Source organism: Coenobita brevimanus, chromosome 31 (assembly GCF_032717465.1).
Source record: "Coenobita brevimanus isolate Jiangsu-jjx chromosome 31, ASM3271746v2, whole genome shotgun sequence".
Classification (NCBI taxonomy): Eukaryota; Metazoa; Arthropoda; class Malacostraca; order Decapoda; family Coenobitidae; genus Coenobita; species Coenobita brevimanus.
In genome coordinates this window covers 23,268,733-23,288,908 of record NC_136984.1, presented here as the reverse complement: position 1 = coordinate 23,288,908, position 20,176 = coordinate 23,268,733, and positions in this window count along the sequence as shown.

The window sequence follows — 20,176 nt, the reverse complement described above, 5'->3', positions numbered from 1 at the left end:
AAAAGGCACCGTTTTGGGTTCAAGATCTTTGTTATGTGCAACTGTAGGACTGGATACGTGCAAGACTTAGTCTTGTACACCAGTGCACAGACAGACATAATAGAAGATCGGAGTATTGGACTGTCGGGAGCAGTGGTAAAGACAATGATAGAAGACTACCTTCATCGTGGTCACGTCCTCTACCTGGACAACTGGTACACTAGCCCTCTTCTCGCTCGTTATCTTCACATGCATGAAACGGGAGTCTGTGGAACCATGAAGGTGAACCGGCGTCACACGGCCAAGGTAGGGCGGAAACTTGACAGGAATGAGGTTGTCTTCTTCAAAGCCAACAACATCCTTGCAACTGTGTGGAACCATAATAGAGAAGTAAGCCTCTTGTCAACGGTTCACTGCCCCTTGATGCACCGTACTGATTCCGTTGATTAGCGGAGCAAGAACAGGCGTCACATTTGGAAACCTGAGTGTGTCATGGATTATAACATAAACATGCGCCTGGTGGACCAGTGAGACTCCATGATAACGACGGTAGAGTGTGCCAGGACCACGATGAAGTGGTATAAGAAACTGTTTTTTCACTTACTAGACATCACTGCTCTGAATTGCCACCACCTTCACGCCATGGCAACAGGAGTTCAGGAAACCTTTGAAGGGTTTGTGAGGGAGCTCACAAGAGAGATGTTTGCACGTTATGCTGTTGAAAGGCCCTAACATCGCACCCGCACTGCCCCTATTGCCCAAACTCCCCTGAGAATATCCGGCCGCCATTTCCCCACTCCTATCCCTCCCCAGCCAAACAGACCTAGGCGCCAACACAGGTGTCATGTGTGTAGCAATTCCCGGGTGAGACTCACCACACAGAGGAAGGACACCCGCTATGAGTGCGTGGAGTGTGACGTGGGTCTCTGTATTTACCCATGTTTCAGCGATTATCACACCTTGATGCAATTCTGATATGGTGTGAATGCGATAGGATGCTGAAACTATGAAGTAAATGCGACAAACAGACGCTCAGTGAAATTATCAGTCATGTTGATCTGAAAATATTAGTATAAAGTGCATACGGGTATAACATAAGTGCAAAAATTGTATGTAAGTGTATAAATATGCTGTAAGTGGAAACATACATAGTGAGGGTTTTATGATGCGATATTCTGTCGCTCAGTGCAATAAATAAGGCCCTTAAATATGTAATTATTATTATTGGAAATGCTAACAGGTATAATATAAGTTCAAATTATTGTAAGTGCTGAAATATATTCTAAGTCAAAAAATTCCTAGCGTGTGTATAGAGATGCGATATCCTGATGCTCAGTTGAATGAATAAGCCCCGTAATTATGAAAATAGAAGTCAACAAGTGGGAAGTGTGTAATATATGTGAAGAATTAGTATGTAAGTGTTTGAGTATTATGTTGGTCGAAACATTCATTGCGAGGGTATTTTCATGCGATATTCTGACGCTCACTTGAATAAATAATGCCAGTAAGTATGTATAGTGCAGTATAGGGGTGTAAACGTATGTAATGTAAGTGGGAAAGTATAATTGGAGTAAAAAAATAAAGTAGAAAAAAACACGAGTGTTTGAGATTGTGCTTGCTACGTGAATTGCACTAGCATTTCGCTATATGCCCTCGTAATGAATGTAAATAATTGAAAACATTTACAGTGGTGGAAGAAAGGTTCTATGTAAACGAAAAAATAATAGGAAAGTGATAAAACAATTGGGTATGTTGAAATACGAGTCATAGAGAGTGCGCTTAGTAAGCAGTTGTGCGCTAAACTTATGCTGCATGTCATCATAATGAATGAAAACATCTGGAAAACATTTACAAACAGTAAAAATTGGTAAAATGTCATTGAAGCAGAAGTATACAAGTAGAAAAAATGATATGTTGACTGATACAAGAAACTTAGTATATAGCATGTTATGACTCGTACCTAACTCACTATGCTCGTGCGATGGTACAGTGCTTATTTTTCATATATGTGTGTCTGATATCCATTATATTGCTACTGTTATTGTTTATTAGTTCAAATTCAATAAATATAGAGGTGTTGTGTGTTGTTTCTCCCAATATTTTCTACCATAGAAAACTCGAGCGCCTCACACGTCAATGATAGAATACAATACCTGGCACAGGGGACCTCACCTGTTCCGACCACTTATGGACCACGGTAAGCCCTTTCTTGGTGATTTTCCTTCGTTTCTCAACCAAAACGGAAGTTTTAGCCAAAAATTTTTTTTTCCAAAATAGCTCGGGACTGGGGGATGTCGGAGGTGCGGAAAACCTCGGGACGTGACGGGTGAAGATCGCCAAGACGATCGCGTACACCCCAGGCATGTGCTTACTAGACTTAATGAACGAGGTAGAGATGTAGCGCAGTAAAGCAGGTATGGTTGACACACCCGCACATTCTTGTAGAATGAGAGTACCTGAGACGGTATCAGCGGTGAAAACATCTACAACGACCCCAAACAGAGAACAAAATCGATCGCGACCAGAAAGCAGGCAGAGCAAACAAATAAACGTGACGAGGATTCGATCACAAACACCAGGCTACAGGCAGTTTCATAAGTTTAAACGCAGCCTGAGCAGATCTCGCGCCATAAACAACACTACATATGGGAAGTCACCTCGTAGGTCACAGTCAAGAGATAGGTCCATTCTATGTCATTATTGTGCAAAACCAGGACACACAAGGTATGAATGCTTTATCAAAACAAAAGAGGATAGACAAAAGACACAAGGATTTGGTCCTTACTGTAGGCATCATAGATACCAAGGGCACTGGACCAGTAACTGCAAAACAGTAGAAAAAATTGTGTCTATGTTCAAATCGGGGGAAGACCAATTCATGACAAAAAACGAACAAATGTAAAGAAAAGCAAGTCTAAAATTCACATAGGAGGCATGTTGGGAAATGAGTGTATCTTGATACCAGCTGTATGTGAGGATCAAAACATTTCCTTATTTTTAGACACAGGCTCTCCAGTGAACTTAATAACACATGAAGAAATAAATAGAATTCTTAAAAATAAGAAGAAAGTAACTTTTCTGGAAGAATCTGATTTAGATTTACGTACGGTAGATGGAAAAAAAATTACAGTAAAAGGTATGATAAGGTTAAATATCAGTTTCACAGAGACTACAAGACCATTCTCTGCATTTTTCTATATCGTTGAAAACTTAGCAATTAAAGCTCATATGTTACTGGGCTTAAGATCCATGAGAGCAGAAAACATAGCTATATTCCCACAAATGAATGGAATAAACTTTGACAATGAATTCATCAGAGCCCTCACCGATTAGTAAAAGAGAACCAAAAAGAATTGGTAATATTAAAAGCTTAAACAAACACAGTCAAACAGATGAATGTATAGATCCACTCCCACCACCTAAACAAACATACTCAAACAGATGAGTGTAGATCCACTCCCACCACCAGCCCCAGCCTCCAGAATTAGTGACCCAGATAACCGTACTGATTTATCAGTTTTTCCAGCCCATCTCACCAATGATTTAGTTATACCACCTAATTCCTATATGAAAGTTACCATAAAGAGCAAATTACGGAATAGTACTGTTCTTGTCTTAGAAGAATTATGTAAAGTAAAGGGATTGTCAGTGGAAAATGCATTATGTCATACGACCGACGAAGGGCAAACTCAGATATTCATAATTAATCACATGAATGGGGAAGTTCAGTTGAAAAAGGGGACTTGCATAGTTAATATTGAAAAATGTCCCGCCCCTGTGAAGGAAATAGTTATACTGTAGCTGGAGTGACAAGTGAGATAAAATCTACGGATAGAGAAAGCATAAAAGAGAATTTAATTCACTCAGGTGAATTTGATGAAGAAAATGATTTGTTAACCCTGCTGGAAACACACAGGGACACCGTAGCATTACCCGGAGAACAATTAGGATGTACTAACCTGATTAATCACAAGATTAATGTGCACCCAGAAACACCACCAATTTTCGTACCAGCCTACCGCATCCCACACTCCCAACGTACACTTGCAAATCAGTATGTCGATGAAATGTTAAAACTTGGAATTATTGAACCTTCAGTCTTCGTGGAATGCCCCATTATTCTTTGTGCCCAAACGAAATGGAGAAATGTGTGCGGTAGTAGATTACCGTAAACTAAACAATCACACAATCCCAGAGCGATTTCCCATGCCATTGCTAAGGGACGCTCTGCAGAATATTGGACCGGAGAATAATATATTCTCAACAATCGATCTCTTAAATGGCTATTATCAAATACCGGTTGCAGAGGAGTCACGTAAATACACTGCCTTTTCCAAAATAGAGGCCACTACCAATATACAAGGATGCCGATGGGACTGAGGACAGCCCCAGGCACATTCCAGCGTCTTATGAATTATGTATTGTCCGGAATTTTAGGACAAGGAATATTTGTTTATCTTGACGATATTATAATCGCAACGAAAAATATTACGGATCATCTCAAGAAATTAGACTTACTCTTAAAAAAGCTGAGTGATGCTGGTTTAAAAATTAAGCTTTCTAAATGCAAATTTTGCTTTAAGGAAATAAATTTCTTAGGCCACAAATTAAGATCTAATGGTATTCAGACCACTGGTGACAAAATACAGGCAGTGAGAGATTTTCCTGAACCCACTACGACTGACGAAGTTAGACAATTTTTAGGTCTAGCTGGGTACTATAGGTCATTCGTACCACAATTCTCTCATATAGCTTTTCCTCTATTCCAACTACTCAAAAAAGATGCTATATTCTAATGGGAAGAAGAACAAAAAAGGGCATTAAACAATCTACAAATTAAACTAACAAATGGACCTTGTTTAGCATATCCGGATTACACAAAATCATTTCTTATTCGTACAGATGCATCAGTTAAAGGATTAGGGGCTGTACTGATGCAAGAAGATAAAAGAGGAAAGAATCAACCAATTGCATTTGCCAGCAGACAAACAAAAGGTGCAGAGAAAAATTATTGCACTACAGACTTAGAGGCACTTGCAGTGGTTTTTGCATAACAAAAGTTTCGAGATTTGGTATATGGTTACGAAATCCACTTATTCACCGACCATAAACCACTAGTGGGTATGTTTAAAGAAAAACTCCTTTCTGGGGGGAGAGCAAGATGGAAATGTACAGTTGAAAACTACAATGTATAAATTCATTATATACAAGGTAAAATGAACATAGTAGCTGACGCATTATCTAGGAACCCGAACACAATTCAGGTCGCGGCATTAGATCTCAAAGGAAATATCCCAAACCACGATGATATCGCAAAAGCACAAAGACTTGACCCAATATAGTCTAAAGTTATATACAAATTAGAAAGTGGAGATGGCATACAATTACCCAAACTGCATGTACCACTCGAAAAATTCACAATGGTCAATAATACATTATACAAAATTAACCCGAAACAACCAAAACGCCAAAGAAATACTAACCAGTTGGTAGTACCTAATGACATGATACCCCAAGTATTACGAACGATACACGATAGCCCACATGCAGGACATCCTGGAAAGGATAAGACATTCAAACAAGCCCAGCTGTTATATTACTGGCCTTCATTATGAAAAGATATAAACAATCATGCGGACTGATGTGAATCATGTGCAAAACACAAAGGATACACAATTTCACCTACACCAATGGGTAATTACCCTGTACCACATCAACCATGGGACGTTGTCGCTGTTGATTTTTCCAAGATGCTATTATCATACAATAATAACCTATACCTATTCGTAGCAACGGATCATTTTTCCCGTTATGTCATTTTACCTCCAATTAAAGATAAGACAGCAGAGACAGTAGCAAAGGCAATAAAAGATAATGTAACATGTCGCTTTACTTCCCCAAAGGTACTACTAAGTGATAATGGAGGAGAATTTAATTCTGAGATCTTACAAGAAATATGTAAACAATAGAACATCAAAAAGGTTAACGTTTTAGCCTATCACCCAGCATCTAATGGGTTAGTAGAGAGACAAAACAAAAAAGTATTAGATGTGCTACGGCACATTCTCAGTGAAAATTATACAAGCTGGGTTGATTGGATTCCCAGAGTAGAAGCCTCAATTAATGGATCTATAAATAAATCCATAGGTGACACACCACATTTCATTATATATGGGACAGATAAAAAACTACCATATGAGCTCCTAGAAGGTGACAGTATGCCTTTATACAATTACGATGATTACTCTAAACTCCGTTTACGTGAATTCCAAGACATACACAAGAGAGTCAAAAAACAATTAACGATGTCCAAGGAAGAAATGACGGAGGCATTTAACAAGAAGGCAAGAGATTCACCTATCAGCTTAGGAGACATTATTTATGGTATCATTCATACGAGAGACAATAAATTATCCCCAAAATTTGAGGGCCCATACAGAGTAATGAACATAAAAGCAAAGTTTTAATTAAGTCACTGTCAAGTGGCGAAGAGAAACAAGTTCATATTGACCATTTAAAACGAGTTTCAAGGGAATTATCCAATAATTATTCAGCATCGGATACAACCGAACAGGCGAACGTACCTCAAGAAACCAAGCAAGAAAACAACAATGATTACAAAAAGAAATTAAGGTCATATACCAAACAATCGAACATAGGTGCAACTATTCCAATAAAATCCACAGTACATCATTTACGAGAATTAAATATCAATTTAAACTCCTTCTATAAATGAAATAACAATCAACCGTAACGCACATCATCACTATCATCGACCACAGCATGACCATATTAGGAAATTATTAGATTTTTTTTTCGATAGGTAGCGATGAAGGGACTTATGCTATGGATTCTCCTCTACATAGCAAAGAGGATATGAACACTTAGACCCCTAACACATAGTACGACAAGGATGCCTCATGGCTCCAACGGCCACGACTTCAATCGTAAAAGACGTCATGAGTACTGAAATAAGTCTGGATTACTTGTATGAATTACCTTCTTATCTAGAAAATCTTGCGAAACCTAAGTGAACCCTGGACTTCATGATAGAAAGCCATGTTTCACAAGGACATAACACAAAGGAAATGAATGAAATAGTGAAGTCAGCGAAATGGAAAATAGAACAGGCAAAGTCAACTATGTTCATCATGATCCAAGATCTCCCATCTTATGGAACGGAGGTATTGAGCGACAGAAACAACATCACACGTACTCGCCAAAAGCGCGGTTTGTTCGACCTGGGTGGCGCAGTTCTTGGGAACATCTTTGGATTGGCTACAGAAGATGACCTTAAAGAAATAAACAATAAATTTAATAAAATAGCTCAGGTACTAACATACCAAGATAAATTCATCACAGGACATAGCTCAGCAATGAAAACAATTGTGAAAAATCTGAAAAAGGCAGAAAACATAGCTCTCGAGAGTGTAGATAAAATAAATGAAATGGAAGGTAACAACACTTTTCCAACACTTCTCGATCATCACAAAACATATTGACACAATTCTACTACAATTAGACAACACTAGAGTTCGTTACAGGGCACTTACGCAAGGAATTTCGAATGCTGGTGATGGCAAGATCACAATTGACTTACTCCCAGTTCATGAGCTACGACAGATAATTAGTCAAGGCATACATAAACATAAATTGAAGCCTTTGTTCCGAAGTAGGGAATTCATGCAATATTATCCATATTTAGAAGCAACACTAACACCAACATCAGTAGTAGTTCATGTACCATTCATAACTGACGACCTGTTCACAATATACCAAATACACCCCTTCCCCTCTAACAATAACAACACTTTGGTCATCATCAGCATCAACACAGACACCGAACTCATCATGGTCTCCAAGAGACGGAACACTGTCACTTTCGCCAGTGAATCAACGATTGAACGAAAGTGCCGCACATCCTTACATGCTGTTCTTGTTTGTCCTGCGTACATTTTCACGTTTCAGCCTACTGATACAGTCCCTTGTGGAATGGCTATCATCAGAAATAACAATATTCATAATCATTGCAACTTCACTTTTGCTCCAGATAAACTTGTACACCATCAACGCATCGGACACTCACAGTTTTTTTTTTTTTAACTCATAACACATCAGTTTACATAGTCTGTCCAGATATACCACCATCTCATACTTCAGCCTCAGGATTATACAATGCACCAGACTACTGTGCGGTATTTACACCATCCATGTCCACTTTATCCACCATCAATCACTACGCCACCCTCAATCATACACACAAACATTTCCACCCACTGCATGATATGGACTTAAACATGAGCACAAGTATTAAGTAGACTTCACCTAAGTTTGAAACTATGCAACTGATCAATGAAACAATGAAGCCCTGGGAAGATTTGAGTTTGAGTATGTTCAACCCATATTATGTGTATAGCCCAGCACCTACTGTCTTTATAATCTTCTGCATTGTATTTGCAGTCCTGCTGTTCGCAATGCACAGACTGCATGCAAGAATTGCAAATTTGGAGTCAGTATTTAGTAGGGGTAGAGTTAACATCCAAGTTAACCCCCCTGAATGAAGTATATATATATATATATATATATATATATATATATATATATATATATATATATATATATATATATATATAATACAAAGGAGAATGACCCATGATATAGAAGTATGGCATACCAGTAGCATTATCTTTAAATGAAATATTAATAACTCTTACCATAATCTTAATTTTAAACTATTTTTTTTTCTTGCATTTATGCATTTCACTACAATAACCCATGTACATACTGTATTACAGTTAAATAGTTTACCTTTAGTGCATTTATTTAAATATGTATACAACTTGTTTAACCCGCCCAATCCCGACGTTTTCTGAGCTTTGGTCCATCCCAGTCCCGGCTTTTTTGGACCATTTTTTTTTTTGCTCAAACATTCGCTTTTGGTCAGAAACTAAGGAAAATCACAAAGAAAGGTGTCCCTTGGGTCCAGAAATGGCTTACCTGGAGCACGTAAGTTTGACAGGCACTGCCATGCTCTATGAGTAGTCTTTTCGCCGTACGTTTTCTATGGTGGCACGGGTACTCTGAACTGATGCAGTATACGTTTATTACCATGTATTCATATGTTGAAAATATGTATACCAGAAGTATATTGGGTTTTATACAGAAAAAAATGAGAAATAAGATATGTACCATTGTGCGACCCTAGCGAAATCGGTCGATTATTTCACCGATGGATAACAAACATCGTTATTTCATCAGCTATTTTATTTTTTCATGTTCCATATTACTTTCACAATAACATCATACCATTTTCAACTTTACATAATTGTTTGTACATATTTTAAGGCATTATGACAAGAATTAGCATAAAAGTAGCGCATATTTACCAAGTGAGATCATTTTATTTCATGCTTTTTTCAACTCAGATTCTATTTTTTCACCTTTAAGATCACTTATAATATATAACCCACTTACATGATATACAATTAGTTTTATAGATGTACTTGCTTTACGAAAGAAATTAGCATAAGAATAGCGCTTATTTACCAAGTGACGACTTGGTCTTTCATACTTTTTTCAACTCAGATTCTATTTTTTTACCTTTTTGATTACTTATAATATAACATATTACCCATTTACATGTTAGACAATTGCTTTTACAGAAGTACATGCTTTATGAAAAGAATTAGCATAGAAGTAGCGCTAATTTACGTAGGTAAATCATGTCATGTCATTATTTTTTCACCTCTGAATATATTTTCTCCTCCTTTATAGTACTTTTCACATTACATTCTGGCCTTTTCCATGTTAGACATTTGCTTTCACAGTAGTACACGATTTACAGTAAGCTTTATCCTAATATATATATATATATATATATATATAGAGAGAGAGAGAGAGAGAGAGAGAGAGAGAGAGAGAGAGAGAGAGACAGAGAGGTGGGATGGTGGTTACACTGGGAGACAGCTTATCCCATAATTGGTGGCTAAATTTAGAGCCCTTGGGGAATTTCCCACTCCTCTTACATCGTGAACAGAATTCTTCCTAGCGCTTATTTACCTACTGACTGTATGTTCTGTGACTTTCAACTTAGACTATTTTTCAACTTACATACTAACTTTCCAGTAACTCTACAGCCTCCTATGATTAGTATCACATAAGATAACATGGCACTATTATGATACTGAACGACACTTTATCGCGTATGTACAGGCCTTACCACACTACACACACTTTCAATAGTGCCTGTTATTATGATATTCACGGAAGCACGGTTGCAGGCAGAGAGCAACGTTGCACTCCACACACTCGTACCTAGTGTCTCTTCTGACCTTCCAGTATAACATATTACCCCTTTACATGTTATACAATTGCTTTTATAGATGTACATGCTTTACGAAAAGAATGAGCATAACAGTAGCACTACCACGTGACTTTAGGTACCGTCATTATTTTTTCAACTCAAAATCTAATTATTCACCTTTTATAATACTTCCAATATAACATATTACTCCTTTACATGTTAGACATGTGCTTTCACTTTCTGCTAACCCACACCACGCCTAACACGAACACCATGTGGACGTGTTGCCTCCCTCACACCACTCTCGCTTTCACGAATCCTGCGCTCTCCCGCCCCAACACTTTCACTTTCTGCTGCCCTAACCATCCCCACACCACTACTTCCTGCCACAAAACACATAGAAGGAACATACCTGTGGAACAGTCACGATGTGACGTCTGTCCCAGTCCCACGTGACGATATCTTTTCCTTCCCCAGCCAGGAAAATACGCCACCATGTACTGCTTCCTCGTCCTCGTCCTTGTCCCCGTCCTCATCTGATGGTATGTGTTGCTGCCTAGATGTAGCACGTGGTGCAGGCTGGCCGTCCGCTGCCCTCCTATATGTTATATATTTGACCTTCCTTGGGGAAGGGACCTCCTCATCACTGCTGCTGGTAACCTCCTCAGGCTGCACGTAATCGACATCGAGGGTGTCGTCTTCCAGTAGGGAATCACTATCCCCTGTAAAGGTATCCAGGGCGACTTGTATCTCCTTGTCTGACAGCCCACGACGCGCCATGTCTGACCTGGGTGACTGCTGACAGGTAACTGGATGATCACAGGGTCAGGTGGGGTTAATCTGGGTCTAGGGGATTATCCGCCTGGCAGTGAGTAGGTGAGGCTTGCGTAGGTGGACGAAAAAAAAATCAGGCGCGAATTTTGAAAAATGTGAAAATTATGCAACTTGCAATGTTGCCGCATTAATTCACGTCGCCGGGACATGAGTGCACATCATGTGCAGACGTTAATTCACGTCGCCGGGACGGCGCGGGTTAAAATGTAATATTACTAGATCATTGCAATTTATTATGAATATTATATGTATACAATATTATAATCAATATTATGTACTAATAGATTATTGCTGTCGGAGGACCTTCAGCAGCGTGGCCGAGCAATGTTAGGACTCCATATTATAATTACAAAACATAATAGATAGATAGATAAACAGATAGATAGACAGAGCACCAGGCAAGCCTGGGAACGGGAAATGATCTTGCAAGTTAACTGAGGAAATTTTGACAACACACAGGAAGTAGCAAGTCAGAGGATGATATAGATAGTGTGTCAGCGAGATACCGTATGAACAATGCCTAGTGACTATACACACACATACACACATACTAACACACGGGTTTCTAGAACTTTCCAACAACAGTGTAACACACGTGACACGACACCTGCTACACCAGAATTTAGGAAGCAGAGCTCAGAAGGAGGCTAGCTATAGAACCGACAGGTAGTGGAGAGAGTGAACAAGAAGAGGGGTCCAACTAGACTTACTTAGTGTATTCAGTCTCTGTAATACATACACTGCTCAACTTAAGATTTTCTCTGAAGATAATAAATCAAGATAAACTCCTTGTATTCATCATTAACTCCTACTACAAGAATCGAGAGTCACAGTGGTTATGTGGCTTCCCAAATGACAAGATAGAAGAGGGATTTTTAGAGCTCGTAGTCATGTAACTTGTCACTGTTACTTAGACTTTAGTACATGTACATCGTTAAGAATATGTGAATAAATATTTGGAATTAATACAGTGAAGTCATTCTTGTGAAATCTTCTTAGACATCAATATAATTACTGCTCACTCAACTGAAGGTGGATGTATACGCGTAATAACCCACCTCATGGTAAAATAAATTATGAGTATACTAATATGACATGCAGCAAGACGTGAGAGACGCCCAACAAATCGGTGGTTTTGTGGGGGTAAGGAAGGGGAGTTTGGGGTGGACGTTTGCGATTTACCTACCCTCTTGTAGCAGACTACATTGTCCGCTTAAAAGTGCTCATGGCTGCACCAGCTGATAAGGCTATAAATGTAATGAGTAATGTTCTATCTGAAAATGATGATCTACCTCTGCTGGTGAACGTTATTATTAGTTAAGTTGACCTCTGTGCTTCTAACTGTTGTTTCACATTTAATGACAAGTATTATAGACAAAGAGCAGGATGGCAATGGGGTCCCCCCTCAGCCCGGTTATAGCTAATTTATCATTAGAAGATTTAGAAAATACTGGCTTTAATGACATAGATCCTAGAGACGTAGTTTGCCTTAAGTCCGTAGACAATGTGCTTGTGATAGCTCTACGTGGTTTGGATTTGAGCTGGCTTTTAGATTAGGTAAATACCTGTAGAGTTGATAATAGTAAATATTTTACAGTAGAGTATGAGACTGGCAATAGGTTGCTTTCCTTGGATGAACTTTTATTAACAGATGAAAACAGGTTGAAGTTTAATGTTTTTAGGAAAAATACTTTAAGAATGATCCATCCATCCATCATGCAGTCCTGTGTTGCCTCACGAGGAGCATAGGAGCCCGGGGCTACGCAAGTTCGTCCTGACATTTAAGATGAGAGTGACCAGCCTAACTCATCCTTGAGTGGCATTACGTGAGCAATAAACCCCAACCATCTCTTGGATGTAAACATACATAGGAGCGCCTTAATTACCCACTAGACCACCAGGCGCAATTATTTGGTTATAATATGGTTACCACCAAGCGTAGCAAATGGTTTCATGGCGTACAGGAAAATATTGACTTGCCACTCAGTGTAGAGTCATCCTTAGGCAAAAGGAAGAGGAAAAAAAAATAAAAGAAGGAATGATAGAAGAGAGAGTGTTAAGTCACTCGTAGGCTGAAGGAAAAGAATAGAATGAAGGAAAGAAAGACAGAAGAGGAAGGAAGAAAGAAAGGAAAGGGCAGACACCCAAAGCAGCATTACATCGAGCGAGTAGATGGTGGGCGTCCCCATCTCCGACCTCTAAGATGAATATGTACATTTTCATTCTGCTACGAATAACATAACTAGGCATTGTCACTGGATTTTACTTTCGAGCCTTGAGGATATGTTTGAAAGAATATCTAGAGGAGGAATGTACAAATATATTTTATTCTATCACTAAACTGAAAGTCCCTCCCTACTTTATCAGAAAGGCTAGGAAGAAGGCTGAAAATATCCATACAAGGTAAGAAAGAAATGAGAAATGTGAAAAGAGGATCATGTTGCCTAATACCTCAGTAGGTAGCAATGTTTTTCCACTACTAAATAGGGTTGGTATAAGTGTTGTGAGAACAGGTTCTGTAACAGTGGGCAATTTACTGAAAAAGAAAATGAGTGGACAGGATGTACGCCAAGCAGGAGTTTACAGTCTACCTTGTTTAGGATGTAGTAAAGATTATGTTGGAGAAACATTTCGGGGTCTTGAGAAACGAGCAATGGAACACAAATATGACATCAAGTGTTTCAATACGATTAATGAGATTGTAAAACATTGGTGAATGCAAGAGTGTTAGGTGGAGGTCTGAGTCTGTGAATGTTGATGGTAAAGAGTGGAATCTGAAGCAGCTGCTGTTTGCAGATGATACTGCACTAGTGGCTGATTCAGAGGAGAGATTGAAACAGTTGGCAGAGGAGTTTGGAAGGGTGTGTGAAATGAGGAAATTGAAAGTAAATGAGAATAAGAGTAAAGTGATGAAGTGTACGAGGTAGGTAGATGGTAGGAGGATGAATATAGGTATGAATGGTGAGTTGCTTGAGGAGGTAGAGTGTTTTAAGTATTTAGGGCCACATGTTGCTATGGATGGAAGAATAGATGCAGAAGTGAAGTTTAGAACGAATGAAGTAGGGAAGGTGCTGGGAGGAATGAAAAAAGTGTTTAGATGTCGTTAGCTTAGAATGGATGTAAAGAGAAGGCTGTATGAGGGTGTTATGGTACCGACTGCGTTATATGGGGCTGAAACATAGAATATGGTTGTAGCAGAGAGGAAAAGTTGAATGTAATAGAGATGAGGTGTCTGAGGAGTATGTGTGGAGTGATGGGTATGGATCGAGTGAGAAATGATGAAGTGCGAAGGAGAACTGGGGCTGTCCGGGAGATAGCTTATCAAGCTGAGCAGAGGGTGTTGTGATGGTTTGGGCATATGGAGAGTATGAATAATGAGCGATTGGTGAAAAAGATAACTAGAGCTGATGTGAGAGGTGTAAGGTTGAGAGGAAGACCACGAATAGGATGGATGGACAGTGTGAAGAGAGCGTTGCATGTGAGAGGAATGTCTATTGAGCAAGGAAAAGTGGCTGTGAGTGATAGAAATTAATGGAGAGAAATTGTGGATGAATGAATGATGATGCAGCCCTGAGGGGATATTCTCCCGCATTTGTCTGATCAGCTGCTCAGGTCAGGTGCGGGTAAGGGGATGGGTCTATTATGATGTGGCAGGGGTAAACCAGCTCTGCTGTCGGGCCCTGCTACGGATGTTACTGATTGCACTCGTAGTTGACCTCGTGCTGTGGGGTGCGGTGAGGATCTGTCCCTTCTCCCCTTTGGGGCTAAGATGCGAATGAATGTGTCTGAGTGGATGACTAAATTGGGAGTGTGTCGTCCTGTCTCGGCTACCTCCCTTCCCTTGGAGGAAGCAGCCTAGATATATAGATATAGATAGATAGAAAACATTGGTTTGACACAGGCCATAATGCCAACTGAAAAAATTCTAAAATGATTACAGTAAATATGTAGATAGTACCATGAAATGTAAATACTATGAGTCCGCCTTCATTGCAAATGCATGTAATATCAACCACAATAATGGATTCTTTATGTCACCGAAGCCATTGGCTCTTAACGAGCAGTCAGTCAGGTTAGCCATGTACTGTGAGATTGTTTACTTGTGTTTAGGTCACCAACCAGGCTGGAAGGCTACTTAAAGAGTGGTGTGTTGTCCACTATGTTATTACTGAAGAAGCTCTGCTGGGCGAAACGTTGAAATAAACTGAGTCCTGTACTCTGCATTTGGCCTTTCTCCGTGTCTATTGCTGCAGTCTTAGGTGCTCTCTGCACAGTAGTAGTAGTAGTAGTAGTAGCAGTTGTAGTAGTAGTAGCAGTGGCAACAGTAATAGTAGTAGAGTTGCACCAATTTAAAACAAAGGTTTGGGTAGGGTCTGGCGTTGGTTGCAGCCATGCCATACTTCCTAAACGAGCGATGAGTAAATTCTGTTATATATGTAATAGGCATCACAGATAGGTACACACATACTAATACAATATAAACGTAAGTATTCTAGCATATCAAAGGAATATAAACTTGTAATGCATATGGCTCTTGTACATCAATAAAGAAACGTGGCATACATATTTTACAGTGTTGCTGAAAAAAATGTAGTTACTTTTACCGACTTTCACGGTAGTTCTAAGTTGGGTAAGTAATGTAACAATTACGTTTATAATATATTTTGAAGGAATCAGTAGAACATACGCTATTTTCTTAATTGAAATAAGTAAGTTAAAACACTCACGAGCGGCAACATCCAGGCCCATACTGGGAATCATAAATTATATGAGAGAGAGAGAATGCGATTTTTAAATTCATTATTTTGGTTATATTTATAACTTAAATTAGTTTGTCTTTACACACACACACTTACACAAACACACAGAAGTGGGTGACGTCATGTCAGGCCAGGTGGCGAGATGTAAGCGGCGAACTCTAACGGTGTCAGGTCAGCCACAAGCCAATCAGAGTATACGAAACAAGGCAACGGTGTACGCCGGGAAATCCCTGGCTGGACTCCACTCAAACCTTGGTTTTAGATTGGTGAGACTATAGTAGTAGTAGTGGCAACAGTAGTAGTAGTAGTTGTAGTAGTAATAGTAGTAGTAGCAGTATTATTATTATTAGGTCCTTGCACTAATACATCTCTTCTTCAACAAGACCCGCCCAAGAGCTAGCATTGCAGAAAATATTAAGGCCATCCAAAGGCGGGTTGAAATATGGAAAAGAGGTGAAATCGACAACCTACTTGAGGAAGCAAGGGCCTTGCAGATGAGAATAAACAACCGAGGCAGAAGGAATCAGAATACCAATGATGCTGCAAGGATTTTTGGCAGCAAGATGAGACAGGGGAAGGTCTCGATGGCAACAAGGTCCCTGTCAGCTGAATCACCAAATGGAGTACTTGACGTGACAGATGAAACAATGCAACAACTAAAAGAAAAACACCCGACTGCACGACAAGCAAGTGCCCAGTCAAAGCTTGACAGCAACTACACTCCTCCCAATCCCATCATGTATGACAGGATAACTGGAGATATGGTGTGGCGGAAGGCAATGCACACACAGGGAGGGGCAGGACCATCAGGCCTGGATGCAAAATCTTGGCAAGTAATCCTCAGTAACATCAAGTTTGGGGAGGCAGCAACAGACCTATGTAACACCATTGCCTCACTGGGGAGGAAGTGGGTTTCAAGTCAGTGCAGTAACATCGAAGGCACTGACGGCTTGCAGACTAATCCCCCTTGATAAGATTCCTGGATGCAGGCCCATCGGGGTGGGTGAAGTCTTAAGACGCATTATAAGAAAATGCATCATGGAGGTGGTGAAAAATGATGTGAAGCAGGCAGTTGGGAAACTCCAGGTGTGTGCATGTCAGCAGGCAGGAGGTGAGGCAGCAGTTCACTCCATGAGGAAAATATTTGGGGAAGAGGACTGTCAGGCAGTATTATTATTTGATGCCTCAAATGCATTTAATTCCATCAACCGGGAGGCAATGCTGCACAATATCAAGGTTAAATGCCCAGCATTTGCCCAATATGTGGAAAACATCTACAAAGAACCAGCAGACCTCTACATTGTGGGTAAGACAGCGGCTCACGATGTCGGTGTAATCCAGTCCACAGAAGGAATTACCCAGGGGGACCCATTGCCATGGCTATCTACGCCCTGGCGATGACAGTGCTGCAACAACAGATCAAATACGAGGCCACCAATGTAAAACAGGTAGCCTATGCAGATGATCTCACGGGTGCTGGCAAGGTTGAGGATGTGAAGAAATGGTGGGACCTTGTAACATCTCATGGCCCTGAAATAGGTTACTACCTAATGCAAGTATGTCCATCTTGATCGTGAAACCAGCTTACTATAAAGATGCACAAGAGGCATTTAGAGGCACAAACGTGTTAGTTACCAAGGAAGGTCAGAGGCATCTAGGGGCTGTGATTGGAATTAGGAATTCAAAGACAAGTATGTAAGTGATAAGGTAAAGACATGGGTAGAAGAAATTCATACACTATCCAGCCACGTAAAAACAGAACCCCATGCAGCATACAGTGCATTTACCTATGGTGTAAAGCACAAGTGGACCTTCGTGATGAGGACCATACCAGACATCGAGTTGCTGCTACAACCACTGGAGGATGCAATCAGGGATTCATTCCTCCCATCTCTAACCAATGGCCACATCCCCACACCAGAAGAGAGGGACCTTCTAGCACTACCACCCAGGATGGGAGGCCTTGGCATTATAAATCCAGTAACCGTGGCAAGCTATGAACACAGAAATTCACTCAGGCTCACCGAATCCTTGTCACAGAAGATCTGCGCCCAGGTTGAGACGAGTGAAATCGACCACCAAAGGCAGAAAGACATAAAGACACAGATAAGCAAGGAGAGTGAAGCAAGACAAAAAGACCAGCCGCAGCACATAATCGAAGTTCTAACACCAGACCAGTGCAGAAGAGTTGAAGTTGCACAGGAGGTTGGGGCATCGAACTGGCTCACAACCCTGCCTCTCATGGCAAAAGGCTTCCACTTCAACAAACATTGAATTTATTGACGCCATAGCCTTGAGATATGGGTGGCCAATAGAGAACCTACCTCAACACTGTGCCTGTGGCACTGCCTTTGATGCAAACCATACAATAATATGCAAGAAGAGAGGCTTTGTTTGCATCCGACACTGCCAAAATGCTGCAGGAAATACGCCATGATGTCACGATTGAGCCAGCTCTGCTACCCCTGGACGGCAAGAACTTCACCCACAGAACAGCAAACACATCAAATGATGCAAGAGTGGATGTCAGTGCTCGAGGTTTCTGGACGCGTGAGCAGAGGGCGTTCTTCGACATCAGGATATTCGATCCCATGGCAGCATGTCATCGTGAACTGTCTCTCGAAGCTGCAAGAGGAATGAATAAGAAAAAAATAGAAATTATCAAGAAAGGATCCAACATGTGGACCACGGTCGATTCACTCCCCTTGTGTTCACGACATCAGGTGGGATGGGTCCAGAGGCAGTGAGATTCAATTCGAGACTGGCAGAGGTTCTTTCTGAGAAGAAACGTCAACCACAGAGTTCTGTTATGGCCTGGATGAGATGTCGACTCTCATTCTTCCTCGTGAGGTCTGCTTTGCTATGTCTCAGGGGCACAAGATCATCAGCCCTCAGGCCTGCCTCTCTGGCGGGTATGGATTACGAAGGTACAGTGGTCAAAAGTCACATAGACCAGCGACTCCAATAGTTTAATGTCATTATTTAAACTGTAATATCAATAAATAAAAAATAAAATAATGATAGTAACAGTAGATGGTTGGTAACCACAGCCGTTGGCGTGCTTGGGGCCAACGGATTGTAATATGAGGGTTAGTGTTAACCTTCACATTACAACTCCAAATGGTGAACTGTATTAGCAAGGTTGGTTTTGATCTTCACAATATAATTCACGAATGGATGAAGGTGATTTTTTATTTTTTATTTTTTAATTAAAAAGAAAGTAGTAGTAGTAGTAGTAGCAGTATTAGTAGTAGTGGTAGCAGTAGTTGTAGTAGTAGCAGTAGTAGTAGTAGTTGTAGTAGTAGCAGTAGTAGTAGTAGTAGTAGTAGTAGTAGTGGCAACAGTAGTAGTAGTAGTAGTAGTAGTGGCAACAGTAGTAGTAGTAGTAGTAGTAGTAGTAGTAGTAGTAGAAGTGGTGGTAGTAGTAGTAGTAGTAGTAGTAGTAGTAGTAGTAGTAGTAGTAGTAGTAGTAGTAGCAGCAGCAGCAGTAGCAACAGTAGTAGTAGAATAAGAAGAGTTCATGGCACTGACGGTATCCGGCCCCCCAGCATCAGGGTAGGGTCGGTACCAACTCCCCTGCCACTCCTTTAACACTTTCAGTACAGTAACGTCTTTTTACATTATATTCTTGATGGTGGCACACTGTTCAACTCAGTTTAGTTGTTGTTGTTGCTTTACCGGGGGATGATTGGCTAGGCAGATCCATCGACCACAGGTAAGCTACTGCTTATGTAGGTCAGTTCTACGGGCAGAACACAGTACCTAAACCGTGGAGGGATCTGGCACTCCTTTCAGCAGACAGCACCCCACCAGGATTGAACATGGATCCCTCCCACGGCGAGGTCCAGGTAAGTATTAGAAGGCTAAGCTTCCGGATGGACGTCGCAGCTGCTACATCCAGGGGCACAGCATCACCACATGGACGATCCTCGTCAGCGCCACTCAATTTAGTGGAGCTCCCCGGTAGTGGTGAGGTCAATGAAAACCGTATCTAACCTCTGTAGTTTGAAAATTCCCTCCTAACTTGAGCAAAACCGCTTGGAGAGTATAATAGAAAAGACGCCATTACATGGATGGATCTAAAAATGTTCCCATCGTTCTGACTAATGATACATTATTATTCGCACGAACATACAAAGAAAATTACATTAAAGAAAAAAAATGATAAGGTGGCAACAGTTCTAGGACTCAGATGCCTTACATCTGGATAGACCTGGCATTATTTCAGCCACCTCTCCTTTATATTATATTATTGCTGCCGTCAGACAATTACCTTCAGAGTTTTAGAACGATAGGAATG